The 20,520-nt window shown below is 41.9% G+C and overlaps 2 long non-coding RNA genes across 3 annotated transcripts; both read right to left on the bottom strand.

The window, feature by feature from the left end:
- Positions 1 to 11,353: 11,353 nt before the first annotated feature.
- LOC128755016 (uncharacterized) lies at positions 11,354 to 11,813 on the bottom strand. Its single transcript, XR_008414005.1, has 4 exons — positions 11,744 to 11,813; positions 11,602 to 11,667; positions 11,476 to 11,514; positions 11,354 to 11,399 (listed from the first exon to the last, which is right to left on the bottom strand). It is a non-coding gene; the product is annotated as an uncharacterized LOC128755016 (long non-coding RNA).
- A 6,292-nt stretch (positions 11,814 to 18,105) lies between these two features.
- On the bottom strand, positions 18,106 to 19,231 carry LOC128754668 (uncharacterized). 2 transcript variants are annotated; one of them, XR_008413944.1, is made up of 4 exons: positions 19,184 to 19,231; positions 18,469 to 18,534; positions 18,343 to 18,381; positions 18,106 to 18,266 (listed from the first exon to the last, which is right to left on the bottom strand). It is a non-coding gene; the product is annotated as an uncharacterized LOC128754668 (long non-coding RNA). The 2 variants fall into 2 exon arrangements; XR_008413945.1 differs by lacking the exon at positions 19,184 to 19,231 and adding an exon at positions 18,611 to 18,874.
- Between the last annotated feature and the right edge of the window lie 1,289 nt (positions 19,232 to 20,520).

Consider the following 20,520-nt stretch of genomic DNA (forward strand, 5'->3'; position numbering starts at 1 on the left):
GTTCCGCAGTCTGACAAGTCGCTCAGCTTCTAAACTGGTCCGCGCTGACCGTGTAGCTCTTAAAGCGTAAAGGTATTGCTTCATCCTTGACGCGGTCGGTGTCATCACACTGTCCCAAGCCCAAGCGCTAACAGGCCTGGATGTGGTTTCATTACCACATGTGTTTACTGGGCGGCAGCGATGGAAGGCACTTCCTGATGATAATCCGAGTGGGATTAAATTACATCCGAAACTGTGTCACAGACGTTTGTCCAACCACTGGATTTCCCAATAACCGCTGCTTTCCCACACCACGCCTGATGACCAACAAGACTCATGATGATAGGAAACTGATGTTGCTCCAGTTGATGGTAGCCACATGACATGGTCATGAGCTTCTTCTCAGACATCAGGTAAATTCTGGTCCACATCACAAGTTTGCGACTGGATGTTTCGACCTTACGACACCCAAACCTTCATCAACGTGACCAACCATCGTGTCCCATCATGATACTTTTCCACTTTCCTCAGAACAGCTGAGTTCAACGCGTTACAATAGACAAAGTCAGAAAAGAAAACTTCTGTTTGCAGCAAATCCCACAGAATAAAGAGGAAACGCAAATCTGTGGAGTGTGTTTGTTTTCCTCTGATCAAGTTCATTGATTCAAAACTTGTACTTGCTTTCCACGTTTGGGGAAGCCATCTTGGTTTGTGTACTCACGACTGTGTCCTGTTTTTCAGCGGCCACCAGATGGCGCTGTCTGCTGTAAAATGTTTGGACTGAAAATTAGGACACAGTTTCATCAACTGTGCGATACTGTTTCATGATGCCTCATCTACAGTCATCAACTTTTTCTTAATTCGGAGGCCACTAGGTGGCGCTCTTGGTTGAGAAATGATGTGAGGTTTTGTTGAATTAGTTGTTCATAACATTTTACAGCAGACAGCGCCATCTGGTTTTCATGAATGGATTTCATGAAACCTCATCAATCACTGGGCCAGAGTACAAGTCTGACCTAAGACTGTTGTGTGGAACCTCATATTGAATGACTTGTTGCTGTCTAGGGTTTGATCACCCACTGACATAAACAAAATCCTGGTGCTCTTCTCTGCTGTATTTTCATTCCTATGGTTGCACCAAAGCAGGGCTCTCAAACTCAGTCATGCGAGGACCCAAACTGTTAAACACTGTGCAGGTTGTTGGCCAAAATGCATATTGATGTGTACAAATAACATCCAACCGGGAGTGGTTCCGACCAACCGGTCGTAAGTCAGATTGGATGTAAGTCGAATGCCATTCAAAATGGCCGACGCAAGGGTTATAGCTACTACTGTAGTGGTAGATTGCTGTGTGAGAGTGAGATGCTGGGATACTGTGCTGCCGTGACAGTCAAGTCAAGCAGGTCATAAGTCGGATGTTACTTGTACTGTGCCTCTTGAAACAAAAGTGGAAGCAGAATGTGAGTCCATGCAGTGCATTCATATGTACATACATTCATTGCGAGTAGTAGTTCTAGTTAGAACAGTGTCATCTGCGTAGATCACAGCGAGGATGTGATGGGGTGATCCAGCTGACTAACCAACTATAGCTTTTGTTAAAAATGGCTCGCCAGGCAGGATTTGGCCCTCAGGTCCTTGAGATTGACACTTGTTCCCCAAGTCCTGGCGATTCACACGGAAATCTGAGCAGTGTTTTTTGGTCAGGAAATGTGTTTTTGTCATCATGTGTGGACTGCTGCTTTGCTTACTAACTCTAAATGAATCGATTCAGGCTTTCAATCTAAAACAAGCTCCGCTTTTCAGATGGAATTACTGCATTGGATCTGGGGCAGGAGTTGAAGTCAAACATCAGGAATATCGGATTAGCTGTGACAAGAACTCGGCAGCCTCAAGTGAGCCAGGATGTCATAAAAACATCACTTGCTGCAATCATCTTGTTTGCTCAATGTCGACGCCTGTCATTTCCTACGGAGCCGCTACTCGGCGGTTTCATCAGTGTCTCAGGTATAAACCTGTCAATATAGCGGGGTTTCAAAAATCTATTTCCACAGCAGAGAGACAAAAACAACGAGTCATCAGTGTATGGACAAGTTTGGTGTCAAATTTAAAAAGCACTAATAAATAGATGATTTATGATGAATCCAACTTATGCAGACGTTTCCCCTTAGTAGCACCAATGAAACCATAAAATTGAATTGCAGCAGGTTTTACAGCGGAAACACATGTACTTATCTCTGCAGGGTGGAATTTTTATTATTTCTTTACAATCCATCTCATTCCACTTGAGCAGGAAAGAAATATCAGTGGTTTACAGTCTGAAGTATTCATCCTATGGCTGTATAAGTATCGCAGTCATCTTACAAAAACTCATTCAAATTGTTACCTTATTATTATTATACCTAATTTTTTCCTTTTTTCATTATTATTTCTAGGGGTGTGAAGCTCTCACTGTCTCACAATTCTATTGCAATGTTTGGGGCCGCTATTTTCGATTTAAAATCAAATTTTATAAATATGTATTTCTGCTCATGATTTACTCCCATCAACTTTGCAGACAGAATGACGGTACGAGACACTTTTTTTCACATTTATTATTTTTTAAACATTTATCCCTGCTTAAGATGGAATTATTGCAACTGTTAACATGATAGCAAACGCACCCACTGCTTGAGTAACAAAAAAAAAAAGCAAAAAAAAGTGCCTCTTCAGTTTAAAAAAACATCAGTTCAACATGCCGCATTTTACACTCTGTGCAAAGTGCCGCTATATGCGACTGTTCTTTTAGTCTCTTGGTGAAGCTGTGGTGCAGCTGTCTCAGGGAAAACCTCCGCTGTCTGTGATGCACGGCGGTGCAGTTCCGTACCTGTGGTCTCCAGGTGATGCCTCGCAATACGAGCTGGCGCATTTGCTGTGTTGCCAAGGCGCTTGGTCTTAGTTTTGCAACGCTTGCACAATGTGCCTAGCTTGGTGTTTCCGGGCGCTTGGTAGCCCACACTGAGGCCTACACTGGCCTTCAGCGAAGACTGTGCACGTAAAAGCAGCTGTTCAGCCATCTTTGTTTGGGTATTTTCTGGGTGTGTTTTAAATTATAAAATTTAATTACTAACAAAAAAAATGATGTGACTGTTATTTTCAAGAGATACAAAAGGCTGTTTTTCAACAAAGTCTATGCAATATTTCATTTTTAATTGGGGAAAATGAATAATTGTATGAATGGAAAGGGAGATTTTATGATTTGAAATATATTTTTAAAAGCTAAAATGTGTCTTTAAACAATATGTTTAATAACTATGACTAAATTCTTCAAAATTCTAGACTTTTTAGAAATGAGTTAGGAATGAGTGGTTTGGTTCAGAATCATCAACAGACGCTGAGTAAATCCACAGGACGATAGTTCACTTCAAATGCTTCATTTATTAAGATCAGTGTGTTGCACTTGGCATCCGTTCATCCGAGCAGTAGGGGCAGTAACTGTTGCGGGGTGAGTGTTACATTCAGCACTCTGAGCAGGGTGAAGAGCTGGATCAGGTTGTTCACCGACCCTATACCCTCCTATGAGAAAAAAACAAACATAAGTACATAAAGTTATAAGAATGAAAACATGACATTTTCTTCCCAGTTGACATAGTGTGGCAGATGCAACAGTGGGAACAAGAGAAGTACAGTAGTCTCTCTGCCTCTCTATTCTCACGTCTGGCCTGGAGCTACCGTAACTTCCGTACTGGTGCTACATTTTTCTTGCGGTCTGCACCCTGCAGCTTACCCAACAACACGGCTTGGGTTTTTACATGGGCTTTTCCAGGCTGAACAGTGTCATGCTGCCAAAATTTTGAGCCTCGTCACATAAAACCAATGAAATCACAGGTGTTTTATTGACCTTAAAGACCTCAAAATGCACAGTGCACGGGTCCACAGCTCCACCAATCTCCTGGAGGAGCAGAAGACGAGAAGCAGCAGCTCAGACCGGCTGTGGTGTTGGAACTTCAGACATTTTGAGCGCTCTAATGTCAATAAAAGTTGATGCTGGACCCCGTTTTCAAAACTAGTTTAGAAGTGATCCTCATGCATTTTTAAAAACCACTGACCTTTCTACGGCACAGACAGCACCACTGCACCTGCGGCTTGTAGAACGCCTATGTAAGAACAAGATCTGTATTCCTTCTTAAATTTAGTGGTTGAGGCTTATATTCGGCTGTGCTCTATAGTCCAGAATTTACAGTAGTGCTTGTTGGCCACCAGAAGACGTCTTGACAAGATGCCTGAGCCACTTCAACACAAGACCCTATGATGAGCTGAGTAGGAACAGCATCTTCAGTCACACTACAGTTGGTGACGCTGTCGAAGCTCTGGATTTTCTTGTCCATAGCAATAAAAATATTGCGTTCAAATGAAGCATAAAAGTGACAAACTCACCGCACTGTTACTGTCGGAGCGCTTCTGTATCACATGAGCATCTGGTTGTGCCTGCGAGGAGAAAAAAAAAACACTATGGTTTTCCACATTCTCCCACATCAAGACTTATCTCTCGATTCAGGTTCTGTTCTGACCAGAGTCAATGACAGCAGCATCACAACCAAGCCAACAGCAACCAGCTTTACGCCAAAGGACGTCATCTGTGAAATAAGACATGAAAACACGTTACTAAAAAACCAATAATAATTTGCTCCGAATCTACCTTTTCAGTATTCCTGCCTTCTCTGTCGTTCAAAAGAGAAGTGTATATCTGCAGCTCGCCAAGTCAATGGGACTATATACTGCTTTTTAAGCACAGGTGTGACTCAAGTCTGTCGCGTCTCCACAGCATCATCTCAAAGCAGCTTTTAAACATTTCCTCAAAGCAATTATCTTGTGAAAAATATTAGGACATTTTAGGCCTTTAAGCCTTTGGGTGGGTCCGAGAACAGCATGCTAACTTGTCACAGTTTTAAAGATGCAAAACAGTAAACCGCACCAAAACCAACTGAGTGGTTTTGGTGTTGTCATGAAAAAAGTCCCCTCCCTTCACAACCTGTTTCTTAATGTTTCCGTGTGTTAAGCACACAGTTATCTACCGAATCAGGCAGATGAAATGCAGCATTAACAATTATCGGAATGGGAAAAATGACGTTGGGAGTGATTTTGTTTTAAAAATAAACACAGCATTTTTGAATTTCCCGTTGATCTGCAGCCTCACTGATGTTATCATGACCAAGACGACTCACACAAGGATCAATGCTTCCACTGCCCTGAAACCACTTCATGGAAACACTTCTCCAATGCATCTACATTGTTTTACATAAGATGAGAAAGTGTGTTTTTGGTCTTTTTTGGTGCATTTTCAAGCCGTTTTATTGAACTCTTGCCCTGATACGAGACAGGTTTTGCAAAAGAACAAAATCAAAGAGCAACTCCCATAATTTTCTCTTTATCTAAATTTCCCAGGTGACTTTCTCTGAACATTAATGTTATTCACAACAGAATGAATAACATCTTTAGTACAGGGGTAGAGTCTCAGCTCTGTGTGCTTTGGCGTTTATATTTGCAATTGGTTGAAGTTGGAACTTCAATCCTGGTGTTTTCTTTTTCCTTCCATTGTAAGCAGTGATGAATACAGACATTTTCAAAAATAAATAAAAATTATGATTAAAAATGACACATTAAGGTCCTTTTAATGACCCAGTCCCAAGTGTAGTTGACTTGTCAATCATTCATCCTAGTGATGGGGAGATGAGGCATCATGAAACAGTAATGCATTGCTGATGAAACAGTCCACAGAGGTCACTAGATGGAGCTCTTGGTTTACAAATGATGTGAGGTTTCATTGGATTGGTTGTTCAAGTCCACACATTTTACAGAACACAGTGCCATCTGGTGGCCTCTGAGAATCAGGACACTGTTTCATGAAACCTCATCAGCTCTTCAGTACTGTATCATGAAGCCTCATCCATGAGTGGAGAGCTTGATATTTTAGGGTTATGGGATTCAAGACATGCATGCTAAGTACTTGAGTTTAGTCTTGGTCTCAAGGCCGCTTTTTTAGGGTATGGGTCGTGTTGTGGTCTCGGACTGAGCCAGGCCCGAGATTTCTATTCAAGACCTGTCAGCTCATACGAACTTGACTATTAATTATATCAATGATATTTCAAATGGCAGTGTATGATATTGAATTATAAAGATACAATGAAGGCAGGACAACAAGTAATTCACAGGACAGTCATTTTCAATGCTCTTTCTTTTATTATTGGGGTCAATGTTTTAACTCATTACATTCATCCCTGAAGCAATTGCAGTATCCTGAAAAGATTTACAAAGTTCTGCAGTTGGTTTGCTGCTGTTGCTGTTGTGTTTGTCTGCGGATTCAGCGCTGACGCCAGCGCCAAAACCAGGCCCAGATTAAGTTCCTGTGAAAGAAGAAAAACATGGTGACTGTAATAAGAGTGACATCCAGCCAATCGTCTGTTTTCCCGGTCTTGGATGAGGGAAACAAAGAGGCCCTGACTCCCCTCTCCTCGGCTGAACATGCCAGGAACTACATCACATGCCTGCTCCATATTCACTGCCTTCCATCAACGGAAAGGATTCACACACAACTGAGGTTCTCATTCGGTTTCCGGTCCAGGAGAGAAATCTCATTTCTGCATCTAGAATTCAGAATCTATCCGCTACCCAAAACTCCTGAGACAGACACACCGTGTCCTCAGTCTGCCAGGCTAATGAAGAGGCTGAGCCAAAAGGCAGAACTCTGGGTTTTAAGGTGCAAAATAGAAAAACTGACCCCACTGCTTGAGCGCTCCTCAATCACATGAGCAACAGGTTGGGCCTGACGTGGAAGAGAACAAAAAAAATCTTTATTATTATTTCACATTCCCCCACATCCAGACTGATAAATAGTTCTGTTCTGACCAGAGTCACTGACAGCAGCATCACGACAAAGCCGACAGCGACCAGCTTCACTCCAAAGCGCTGCATCTGAGAGGGAAGAAACGAAAACACAGTCACAAAAGCTCCAACAAAATCACTGACACACACCTCCGACATCACCTTTTCGGTATTCCAGTCGTCTCTGTCGTTCTAAGGAGAAGTGTGTTTCTGCCAGTCAGTGGGACTATATATAACTGCTCTTCACTCACAAGGATGACTCAAGTCTGTTGCAATGAAACAGGATCACCTTTTAAACATTTCCTCAAGGTATTATCTCCACAGCCACATTAGGAAATGTTAGGCCTTCAAGCCTTTGGCTGAGTGTGAGGAAAGCGTGTTGACTTATCAGACACAACACGGTAAACAAGTCCTGTTCACAAGTCTACCACTGCCATTTTGCAACCTATAACCCTCTTTGTTCTCATTGGTAACTTCACTTGAGAACCTGAGCTTCTTAATGTTTTGATCTGGCAGAAGACGAATGTCGGACATGGTTTAATGGCTTTCTTCATCTTCATCCAATAACACCAGACATTTGGTGTTTGGTGGTGAGTAGAAATACATTAAATTACACAATTAAAAGCATCTCATTAAATGCCAAATTTATAGAAGTTGTTTCTATTAAAAAAGGCAAAAAAAAATCACAGGGAGGAAAAAAATGAATTATTATTATTACTATTAGTAGTAGTAGAAGAAGTACTTGTAGTAGTAGTAGTAGTAGTAGTATTTTTATTATTCAAATCCAGCTCTGGACCTTTCTGGGGGAAGTTTGTATTTTCTCCCTGCAGGTTTTCTCTGGGTACTCCGCCTTCCTCCCACTAGGTTACTTGGACAATGTAATATTAGTGTGAAAGGTGTGTGTGTCCTGCAATGGAGTGGTGACCTTCCTGGGGTGTATTCTCTGACCCAATGACCGGTGGGATAGGTTCCTGCATTATTATTATTATTATTATTATTATTATTATTATTATTATTATTATTATTATTATTATTATTATTATTATTATTATTATTATTATTATTATTATTATTGTTATTATTATTGTGGCAATGGGCTTTCATACATTTCTGTGAGTCACAATAGTCACTGATATTTTCCCCTTCTCACCATCAGTGCCTCCCTGGTCCACACGAAGACAAATGCTTCTCTGTCAGGGGCAGGTTTGTGGGACACCCTCCTGCTGATGACCTGCTCCCCTCAGATGTGTGTTGGGAGCCATCACTGCAGGAGGCTGCCACAGGTCATGAGGAATCACTCAGAGACGGATGGTGCCAGAGAGGGACCTTCAGGTCCAAAAAAAGCAGAGACACACCTTGAACCCTGCCAACTTTTCAAGCTCAAAGTTAAATATGTATAATGCTATTTTAAAAGAAACATAATTCAAATAATTTTTTGAGGGTTCCTCTTTTTGTTTTGAATCATCACAAGGATGTACTGTATCCTGACATCAAGGTTTGACTTGTGCGGAGCAAATCATGACTTAAAGATGAAGTGTCGTATTTATATATATATATATATTTATAAATCACATTCGTCTGTTTAGTCGAAATTTCAAATAAAAATCAATGCAGCAGACATCCATGTATTTTCTTTTTATTTAACTGATTTTATTGTGTGCACACCGTTTGCCCATGTTAGTTTTGAGTGGTTTTTTTTTCTTTTCATTTTCCATTTTGTAATTTTTTTTTGTTTGTTTTTGACTATACTTTTTAGTTTAAATATTTCTATATTTTTGTTGTTGTTGTTGTAGTATTACTAATATTCAAGTAATAACCTGCAAATTATGTGGGGTATGAAAACACAAAACCTTCCTTAGTTTACATCACATTGAACACATCACAATGGAAATCAGTGCATTTCAACTGCTCTTTATTTGGCAATACTGCAGCAAGAGACTTATCCTGTTGTGGGTGTCAGTGCTCTCAGCAGAGCGATCAACTGGAGCAGCTGGGTCGTTGTAAGGCCTCCAAGGTTATTGGTGCTGCTTCTTTCCTGTCAAAAAGAAAAAACAAAAGTAGGTTACAATGAAATGTGCTGGAACAGCGTGAGGCGAACTACTGACTTCACTCGAGCGCTTCTCGATCATATGAGCGAGCGGTTGGGCCTGGAAGAGAGAGGGTTGTTTACAGTTCTGATTTCAAGAGTCTCACAACAGGTATGTTCAGGTATCGACTAAACAAGGTTGTTACCAGAGCAGCGGACACCAGCATCATGACCGCGACCAGAACGACCATCTTCACACCGAGCGACTGCATCTGAAGACAGAATGCACAGGTATAACGGGCAACAAATGTCTTTTAAAGAGCAAGCGTACCTTCAGGGAAGTTAAGGTAGGCAGCTTCAACCGGAGTGATGCTGTTATTGGATTGAACGTGTCAAGGGCGCTTTAAATAGAGTTTCTCAGCCAATCACAGCAGACAATGATTCATCGCCAAAACAGCTTTAAATGAGCTCTTGAGATGTGTTTATTTCCTTGGATATTTGGCAACGGGATTTACCCCTGAGACTGACCACAGATTGGGCAGCTATCGCTGTTTATGTGTCATTGGTCTGACCACAGAAGGTACAGAGGAAATACATGCGCAACAATGTGACATCTATGACGGTGTATCCAGGTAGAATAACATTTTTGCTATTCTCAACTTACCCTTAAAACCATCTTCAACGTCTTCAACTCAGTCGGTAAAGCAAAAAAGAACCGGAACCAAGAGGGGCAAGTTGAAGACCCACACTCTTCTTATCTTTTAGCATTTAAAATATGTTTAAAACTAACTGATATTTATACATTTTATACATTGATACAAATGGTTTGCAACTGCACAATGCATGGACGTCAGCAGTATCACTGTATGACTGCAGTTGACTGACTTTATGTGGCTTGTTGGTGGAAAACGTTGGTTAGTGGGAAGGTGCATGCTGTAGTACACTGCTTTTCAACCTTTTCTAAGCCATGGCACACTTGGTTCATTGAAGTCTCGCAACCAAAGGATCCTCAGATCAGTCTCCAGAAAACAGCTGTTTCTAGTTTGAGGAATTTCCAGACAAATCTTTTATTCGGCCTCAGCTTGCATCATAACAACAACAGTTATTTATCTCTTCACATTTTGGAGGGCATTTGTTTCCATCTGCATTTAGTTTTCCGCCAGTTTTTAAACCACGTAGCAAACGTTGATCATTCACGAGTGTCAATAAAGTTTTAAAGTGAGACGTCATCTTTGCCGTGAGCTCTGTTAGCGCTGTTTTTAATGGCTTGTTTAAGGACATGTTTTTCTCAAGAGCTGTCCGAGGTCCTAACTGACACGACACAAGTTAGCTTCATGTGATTTGGTCTCTCCCAACTCACCCTGCAGCACACAATGAAACCCACAGTCTCCAATTTAACTAGTCTTGTCTGCAACACAACCTTAGCAAATCCTCTCAGCCCTCCTCTTGTGAACTGGGTGTTATTGAGTGCACACAAGCAGGGATCCCAGTTCATCTGCCATATGACACATGTACTTAAAGCCTGTTTCCTGGGATGAACTTATGGGGTTCCTTGCACTGCGAGGGAGTGTGTGTTGACCAGGCCTGAGATACTGTACAGGGACTCCATATTATTAATTTAAAGGCATATTCAAGCCTTGTGAGTGAAATTTGATCGTCAACATTTGGTTTGCGATGATGCACAGTTTGGATAAATTTTGATGTAATGTGTTTACAGTTTCAAGCTTTAAGATAATACAATATTTGTGTTACATGCATATCATGATTCCAATTCAAACCAAATGACGCATACAACAAAGAAGTTGAAAAAAATACTACCAAAGAATGGAGCAGTCAGAAATAAATGCCTTTCAATGATCTCAGTTTATTTTTCCTGTTTTAGCTCAGTTCATTCATCCAGATAACGTGGCATTCAGTTGCCAAGTGCCAAGAACTGAGTCAACAATGTGTTGAGTAGAGTGGCGGCATTGCTTCCATTGCTTTCATTGCTTCCAATGCTGTCATTGTCCTCCTGTGAAAAGAAGATACAAAAGGTTATGATGAGGAAGAAGAGCTGCATGGAAATCTAGCTGGTAACAAGATGTGCTGACATCAGAGCGCTTGACCAGTGAATGAGCAACAGCTCTCTTGCTGTGGCGCTCTCTTTGGTGGTGTGGTTACTTTATGGTGCTTCTGTCAAATGTGTATTTTTAATGACTGAAATATGAGAAACGTTTGCAACATGTTTTTGTATTTTGACTTCATAGTCATTTCAGATTAAAACTAGCCAAGAAAGCGAATTAAACATACCAGGAAAAATGAATGAATATGATCAAAGAATGGACCACGTGGAAATAGATGCTTTTGTATGATCTCAGTTTATTTTTACAGTTTTAGTACATTGTATTCATCCAGATAGTGCAGGCAACAGTAAGGTCAATATGGTCTGGAGCTGAGCTGGAGTCAGTGTGTTTCCACTGAACAGCTGGGCCAACAGAGCGGTGGCAGTGTTGGTGTTGATGGCAGTGCCGCTGTTGCCGGTGCTTTCATTGCTCTCCTGTTGACACAAGACACAAAAGTTTTAAAAGAGAAAGAAGAGCTGAGAGGACATGAAATGAACAAGACATACTGACATCAGAGCGCTTGACAAGTGAATGAGCAACAGGTCCAGCCTGTGAAGAGAGCAGAAGGAGAGCTGTTAGCATCGGAACCTTCTGACCAGAGGACCTCCTCACTCTAGAGTCAAGACTCATTCAGACCAGAGCGCTGGACACCAGCATCATGACCAGGGCCAGAGCGACCAGCTTCACTCCCAGGGACTGCATCTGGAAATGAGATGAAAAGACCAGATATGATCGAAGCACAGGAAGAGGAAACACAAGGCAACAGGCAGCTCAGTACCTTCGCCAATGTTCGAGTGGACGTTTGACTCAACTCTTCCAGGAGGCCTTTTATAGTGTCTCTCAGGAGCTGGTTAGGCAAGAGAGAAGGCAGAGCAGATCATGGTCATGTGCTAAGAACACCAGCGCGCTCGGCGATTACAAATCAATAATCGTCTGAATGTTGAGGGATTATTGGGCAATGATGATGCAAACACTGTCTGGTGTGTCAGAGAAAATGGCAAATGACAAAATGCAGCAGCAAAAGTGTCCAATTTGATTCTGCAGACTCTTCACATGTTGATAGGAAAATTGTCGTTGAGTTTGGAGCTTTAGCTCATATAGAGCCAGCGCCATCATCTGTTTATCCAACTTTGTGGGGACCAATTCTTGACAAAACACTATCCTTGAGGAGCATATGACTTTCTGGGGACATGTGGCTGGACTCAACAAGGTTAAGCCTCAACTTGAGGATGTAGACTTGAAAATAACTGGGTCGTGATAAGTGGGTTTCAGTTTGGTTCAGAGTCCTGGTGAAGGTGAGCCATGTGTTTTTTCCTGGCTTTTTGCATCCTGGAGCACCTTACTAATAAACTTTCTTTGGTGACCAAGGAAAGTGTCTCCAGTGTCTGCCTCCTACACCTACTCTGGCCTGGATTACCACAGGGACCAATTCTATATTATTATTTTCTGTTGCGCCCCCCAAGATGAAGTAAACGTTTCACGCTCAGAACTCTCCGCCACCTCTGTCAATAGTATCATTTGTCAATATAATCATTATAAGTGCACCGCGGCATAACCCTGTATCCTTGTAAACATTACAGAAAAAAAAGAAAGTAATATAGATCAACTTACAATAAAGAATAACTTTATTAACAGAAAAGACTTCAAATGCATCAATTTGCCTGAAAAAAAAAAAAAAATCATAAGTGGATGTGCAAATACACTTTATTGTAGTGTGGCAAAAAGGTTGTGAAAAATGTTCTGAGGTCACATGTGCCCCCCCGCCCCTCGCATCGTTCCACCTCCCATTGCTCCCATTTAGGGTGAGATGCCAGAGAAAGTGTTGGCAACAAGAAACCTCGCAATGTCCCCACAAAGGTGGAAATACAAGCTTGAGTGTATGTGTGCACTTGTGCAGTTTTTAATATCATATCAGAATCAGTATCAAATTTATTGCCATGGTCTGGTCAGGCAGGATACGTCTGAAGAAGAGAGCACACTGTTATTAAACTGTTCGTCCGTCGTCCACCAGAGGTGAAAGTTCTGGGTGGCAAGGAGTGTTGGGAAGGTTTCTTTAGTGACTTTAGCTGTGTAGTTACTATAGCTCAGTCATTGCTTTGAGTTCTCCACCCTTCAGTTTTTCACCTCAAAACAGCACTTTCCAGTCTCTATTGAATCCCTTCCATATGTAAGTTACCATGACTAAAAGTCACATCTGTCATATAGAACATATGATGACAACCTCCGAGGTCTGGAGTCAAGCCTCACTTTCCTGTTGAATAAATCTGAAATGACGTACTGATGTGAAAAAGTCACAGGAGGAACTGATGAAATACTAATCCTGCATCTTTCCTGGCTGGTTACAAAAAAATTAAGATGGAGCCGTTTCAGTGCAGGTGTTGGAGCGGCACCTTGCTCTTTCTGAATACCTTCTCTACATTTGTTTATTTAAATTGAGATCTTTGTCATGTTTTTGAGTGGATCTGTCAGACTCAACATGGACAGTGAAACCCTCTGGAGACCCTGCACCTTGCCACGGTGCTGCTGGACTTTCCTGCCCACTGCGGTCAGGTTGCACAGTGGCAGACTTGGACAGGACTCATTGTCATTGCTGGGCTTTTTGGTCATTTGCTTGTATTTTTGGAGGCTATTTTTAGTCTATTATTATTATTATTATTATTATTATTGCTGTGGCGCTCTCTTTGGTGGTGTGGTGACTTTATGCTGCTTCTGTCAAATGTGTATTTTTAATGACTGAAATATGAGAAATGTATGCAACATGTTTTTGTAGTTTGACTTCATAGTCATTTCAGATTAAAACTAGCCAAGAAAGCGAATTAAAGAATGGACCACATGGAAATAGATGCCTTTGTATGATCTCAGTTTATTTTTACAGTTTTAGTACATTGTGTTCATCCAGCTTGTTGAGCCAACAAGGCCAATAAGGGCAATAGGTTCTGGATCTGAGCTGTATTTCCAGTCAGCAGAGGCAACAGCTGGGCCAACAGAGTGGTGGCAGTGTTGGTGTTTTCATTGCTCTCCTGTTGACACAAGACACAAAAGTTTTAAAAGAAGAAGAAGAGCTGAGAGGACATGAAATGAACAAGACATACTGACATCAGAGCGCTTGACAAGTGAATGAGCAACAGGTCCAGCCTGTGAAGAGAGCAGAAGGAGAGCTGTTAGCATCAGAACCTTCTGACCAGAGGACCTCCTCACTCTAGAGTCAAGACTCATTCAGACCAGAGCGCTGGACACCAGCATCATGACCAGGGCCAGAGCGACCAGCTTCACTCCCAGGGACTGCATCTGGAAATGAGATGAAAAGACCAGATATAATCGAAGCACAGGAAGAGGAAACACAAGGCAACAGGCAGCTCAGTACCTTCGCCAATGTTCGAGTGGACGTTTGACTCAACTCTTCCAGGAGGCCTTTTATAGTGTCTCTCAGGAGCTGGTTAGGCAAGAGATAAGGCAGAGCAGATCATGGTCATGTGCTAAGAACACCAGCGCGCTCGGCGATTACAAATCAATAATCGTCTGAATGTTGAGGGATTATTGGGCAATGATGATGCAAACACTGTCTGGTGTGTCAGAGAAAATGTCAAATGACAAAATGCAGCAGCAAAAGTGTCTGATTTGATTCTGCAGACTCTTCACATGTTGATAGGAAAATTGACGTTGAGTTTGGAGCTTTAGCTCATATAGAGCCAGCGCCATCATCTGTTTATCCAACTTTGTGGGGACCAATTCTTGACAAAACACTATCCTTGAGGAGCATATGACTTTCTGGGGACATGTGGCTGGACTCAACAAGGTTAAGCCTCAACTTGAGGATGTAGGCTTGAAAATAACTGGGTCGTGATAAGTGGGTTTCAGTTTGGTTCAGAGTCCTGGTGAAGGTGAGCCATGTGTTTTGGAGGGTTAGGTTTAGGGCGGTGCTTCTCAACATTTCGGGTAACACTTAACAAGTAAACGTTACCCGCCCCCCAACTCTCTGCCGCCTCCGTAAATCAAATCATTTGTCAATATAAGTGCACCTCTGCATAACACTGTATCCTTGTTAACATGAAAGAAAAGAGAAAAAGATAATATAGATCAACTTACAATAAAGAACAACTTTATTAAAAGAAAAGACCTGAAGTGCATCAATTTGCCTGAAAATAAAAAACAATCATGAGTGGATGTGCAAATACACTGTATCGTAGTATGGCAAGAAAGTGTCTTCTGAGGTCACATTCACCTTCAGTTTTTCACCTCAAAACAGCACTTTCCAGTGTCTATTGAATCCCTTCCATATGTAAGTTACCATGACTAAAACTCACATCTGTCATATAGAACATATGATGACAACCTCAGAGGTCTGGAGTCAAGCCTCACTTTCCTGTTGAATAAATCTGAAATGACGTAGTCATCTGAAAAAGTCACAGGAGGAACTGATGAAATACTAATCCGGCATCTTTCCTGGCTGGTTACAAAAAAAATAAAAATGGAGCCGTTTCAGTGCAGGTGTTGGAGCGGCACCTTGCTCTTTCTGAATACCTTCTCCACATTTGTTTATTTAAATTGAGGTGTTTCTCTTGTTTTTGAGTGGATCTGTCAGACTCAACATGGACAGTGAAACCCTCTGGAGACCCTGCACCTTACCACGGTGCTGCTGGACTTTCCTGCCCACTGCGGTCAGGTTGCACAGTGGCAGACTTGGACAGGACTCATCGTCATTGCTGGGCTTTTTGGTCATTTGCTTGTATTTTTGGAGGCTATTTTTAGTCTATTATTATTATTATGATTATTGCTGTGGCGCTCTCTTTGGTGGTGTGGTTACTTTATGCTGCTTCTGTCAAATGTGTATTTTTAATGACTGAAATATGAGAAACGTATGCAACATGTTTTTGTATTTTGACTTCATAGTCATTTCAGATTAAAACTAGCCAAGAAAGCGAATTAAACATACCAGGAAAAATTAATGAATATGATCAAAGAATGCACCACATGGAAATAGATGCCTTTGTATGATCTCAGTTTATTTTTACAGTTTTAGTACACTGTATTCATCCAGTTTCAGTCATCCAGACAACAGTGAGGTCAATAGGGCCTGGAGCTGAGCTGGAGTCAGTGTGTTTCCACTCAACAGCTGGGCCAACAGAGCGGTGGCAGTGTTGGTGTTGATGGCAGTGCCGCTGTTGCCGGTGCTTTCATTGCTCTCCTGTTGACACAAGACACAAAAGTTTTAAAAGAGAAAGAAGAGCTGAGAGGACATGAAATGAACAAGACATACTGACATCAGAGCGCTTGACAAGTGAATGAGCAACAGGTCCAGCCTGTGAAGAGAGCAGAAGGAGAGCTGTTAGCATCGGAACCTTCTGACCAGAGGACCTCCTCACTCTAGAGTCAAGACTCATTCAGACCAGAGCGCTGGACACCAGCATCATGACCAGGGCCAGAGCGACCAGCTTCACTCCCAGGGACTGCATCTGGAAATGAGATGAAAAGACCAGATATAATCGAAGCACAGGAAGAGGAAACACAAGGCAACAGGCAGCTCAGTACCTTCGCCAATGTTCGAGTGGACGTTTGACTCAACTCTTCCAGGAGGCCTTTTATAGTGTCTCTCAGGAGCTGGTTAGGCAAGAGAGAAGGCAGAGCAGATCATGGTCATGTGCTAAGAACACCAGCGCGCTCGGCGATTACAAATCAATAATCGTCTGAATGTTGAGGAATTATTGGGCAATGATGATGCAAACACTGTCTGGTGTGTCAGAGAAAATGGCAAAATGCAGCAGCAAAAGTGTCCGATGTGATTCTGCAGACTCTTCACATGTTGATAGGAAAATTGACGTTCAGTTTGGAGCTTTAGCTCATATAGAGCCAGCGCCATCATCTGTTTATCCAACTTTGTGGGGACCAATTCTTGACAAAACACTATCCTTGAGGAGCATATGACTTTCTGGGGACATGTGGCTGGACTCAACAAGGTTAAGCCTCAACTTGAGGATGTAGGCTTGAAAATAACTGGGTCGTGATAAGTGGGTTTCAGTTTGGTTCAGAGTCCTGGTGAAGGTGAGCCATGTGTTTTGGAGGGTTAGGTTTAGGGCGGTGCTTCTCAACATTTCGGGTAACATTTAACAAGTAAACGTTACCCGCCCCCCAACTCTCTGCCGCCTCCGTAAATCGAATCATTTGTCAATATAAGTGCATAACACTGTATCCTTGTTAACATGACAGAAAAGAAAAAAAGATAATATAGATCAACTTACAATAAAGAACAACTTTATTAAAAGAAAAGACCTGAAGTGCATCAATTTGCCTGAAAATAAAAAACAATCATGAGTGGATGTGCAAATACACTTTATCGTAGTATGGCAAGAAAGTGTCTTCTGAGGTCACATTCACCTTCAGTTTTTCACCTCAAAACAGCACTTTCCAGTCTCTATTGAATCCCTTCCATATGTAAGTTACCATAACTAAAAGTCACATCTGTCATATAGAACATATGATGACAACCTCAGAGGTCTGGAGTCAAGCCTCACTTTCCTGTTGAATGAATCTGAAATGACGTAGTCATCTGAAAAAGTCACAGGAGGAACTGATGAAATACTAATCCGGCATCTTTCCTGGCTGGTTACAAAAAAATTAAGATGGAGCCGTTTCAGTGCAGGTGTTGGAGCGGCACCTTGCTCCATCTGAATACCTTCTCTACATTTGTTTATTTAAATTGAGATGTTTCTCTTGTTTTTGAGTGGATCTGTCAGACTCAACATGGACAGTGAAACCCTCTGGAGACCCTGCACCTTACCACGGTGCTGCTGGACTTTCCTGCCCACTGCGGTCAGGTTGCACAGTGGCAGACTTGGACAGGACTCATCGTCATTGCTGGGCTTTTTGGTCATTTGCTTGTATTTTTGGAGGCCATTTTTAGTCAATTATTATTATTATTATTATTGCTGTGGCGCTCTCTTTGGTGGTGTGGTTACTTTATGCTGCTTCTGTCAAATGTGTATTTTTTAATATTTGAAATAAGAGAAATGTATGCAACATGTTTTTGTATTTTGACTTCAAAGTCATTTCAGATTAAAACTAGCCAAGAAAGCGAATTAAACATACCAGGAAAAATGAATGAATATGATCAAAGAATGGACCACATGGAAATAGATGCCTTTGTATGATCTCAGTTTATTTTTACAGTTTTAGTACACTGTATTCATTCAGTTCATTGTATTCAACAGCACGGTCAATAGGTGCTGGATCTGAGCTGGAGTCAGCAAAGTGTCAACGGCGGCGGTGTTGGTGTTGGTGGCAGTGCCGGTGTTTTCATTTCTCTCCTGTTGACACGAGACAAAAAAGTTTTAAAAGAGGAACAAGAGCTGAGAGGAAACGCAACAGGCAAGATGTACTGACATCAGAGCGCTTGACAGGTGAATGAGCAACAGGTCCAGCCTGTGAAGAGAGCAGAAGGAGAGCTGTTAGCATCGGAACCTTCTGACCAGAGGACCTCCTCAGTCTAGAGTCAAGACTCATTCAGACCAGAGCGCTGGACACCAGCATCATGACCAGGGCCAGAGCGACCAGCTTCACTCCCAGGGACTGCATCTGGAAATGAGATGAAAAGACCAGATATAATCGAAGCACAGGAAGAGGAAACACAAGGCAACAGGCAGCTCAGTACCTTGGCCAATGTTCGAGTGGACGTTTGACTCAACTCTTCCAGGAGGCCTTTTACAGTGTCTCTCAGGAGCTAGTTAGGCGCTCGGCGATTACAAATCAATAATCGTCTGAATGTTGAGGGATTATTGGGCAATGATGATGCAAACACTGTCTGGTGTGTCAGAGAAAATGTCAAATGACAAAATGCAGCAGCAAAAGAGCCCGATTTGATTCTGCAGACTCTTCACATGTTGATAGGAAAATTGACGTTCAGTTTGGAGCTTTAGTTCATATAAAGCCAGCGCCATCATCGAGCACTTGATCTGTTTACTCTGTGGGGACTGTGACAAAGTGGCTGAGAGTCACCCATTTGCCTCATTTAAAGTTATTGTTTGCTTGTTTTGTTGATTTAATTCCATGTTTATCCTGAATCGTGAGTTCAAACCATCCCGGGTTTGTTTGAGTTGCGTTTTCTGGTGTTTCAAAAATCAACAGAAACAAGTATGGTTATGTTAAAACATGTTTATTGGTCCAATTAAATGTCAGTTTTAGGTATGATTTCATATTTGTGAAGCATGTTGGTCGTAATACTCACCACGAGGCCTCAGGGTAAAAGGAAGGCGTGGCGGGTCACTTCCTGGTTTGATCACCTTGGTGATGTCATTAGTGACATGGTGGAAAGCTCCAACTAAGGGGGAGGCCAAGGTTGGGAAGTGTTTTGTTTTGTTTTATTGTATATGAGGGATTGACGGAGGTAGGTTGAGCGTTATGTGGCAGGTTGTGTTCGCAGTATGGTGAGCAGTGGACTTCGTTTCTGACTGCAGAAAGGAGTTGTGGTTGTTGGTGGTGTTTGGGATTTACCTGTTGAGAGGTACAGTCCAGATTCAAACGCTTAAAGAGAGAAGCCGGCAGGCCAGAAAGTGGGGCTGCAGTGTGCAGAGGTGTGCGCTATTGCTTCATCTCAGTTAAGCTGAGTTAACTGTTGAGTTTCTTTGCAATCCATGGGTTTTTTTCCTGGCTTTTTGCATCCTGGAGCACCTTACTAATAAACTTTCTTTGGTGACCAAAGAAAGTGTCTCCAGTGTCTGCCTCCTACACCTACTCTGGCCTGGATTACCACAGGGACCAATTCTATATTATTATTTTCTGTTGCGCCCCCCAAGATGAAGTAAACGTTTCACGCCCAGAACTCTCCGCCGCCTCTGTCAATAGTATCATTTGTCAATATAATCATTATAAGTGCACCGCGGCATAACCCTGTATCCTTGTAAACATTACAGAAAAAAAGAAAGTAATATAGATCAACTTACAATAAAGAATAACTTTATTAACAGAAAAGACTTCAAGTGCATCAATTTGCCTGAAAAATATAAAAAAAAATCATAAGTGGATGTGCAAATACACTTTATTGTAGTATGACAAAAAGGTTGTGAAAAATGTTCTGAAGTCACATGTGCCCCCCCGCCCCTCGCATCGTTCCACCTCCCATTGCTCCCATTTAGGGTGAGATGCCAGAGAAAGTGTTGGCAACAAGAAACCTCGCAATGTCCCCACAAAGGTGGAAATACAAGCTTGAGTGTATGTGTGCACTTGTGCAGTTTTTAATATCATATCAGAATCAGTATCAAATTTATTGCCATGGTCTGGTCAGGCAGGATACGTCTGAAGAAGAGAGCACACTGTTATTAAACTGTTCGTCCGTCGTCCACCAGAGGTGAAAGTTCTGGGTGGCAAGGAGTGTTGGGAAGGTTTCTTTAGTGACTTTAGCTGTGTAGTTACTATAGCTCAGTCATTGCTTTGAGTTCTCCACCCTTCAGTTTTTGACCTCAAAACAGCACTTTCCAGTCTCTATTGAATCCCTTCCATATGTAAGTTACCATAACTAAAAGTCATATCTGTCAGATAGAACATATGATGACAACCTCCGAGGTC

The sequence above is a fragment of the Synchiropus splendidus genome, chromosome 2, assembly GCF_027744825.2.
Source record: "Synchiropus splendidus isolate RoL2022-P1 chromosome 2, RoL_Sspl_1.0, whole genome shotgun sequence".
Classification (NCBI taxonomy): domain Eukaryota; kingdom Metazoa; phylum Chordata; class Actinopteri; order Syngnathiformes; family Callionymidae; genus Synchiropus; species Synchiropus splendidus.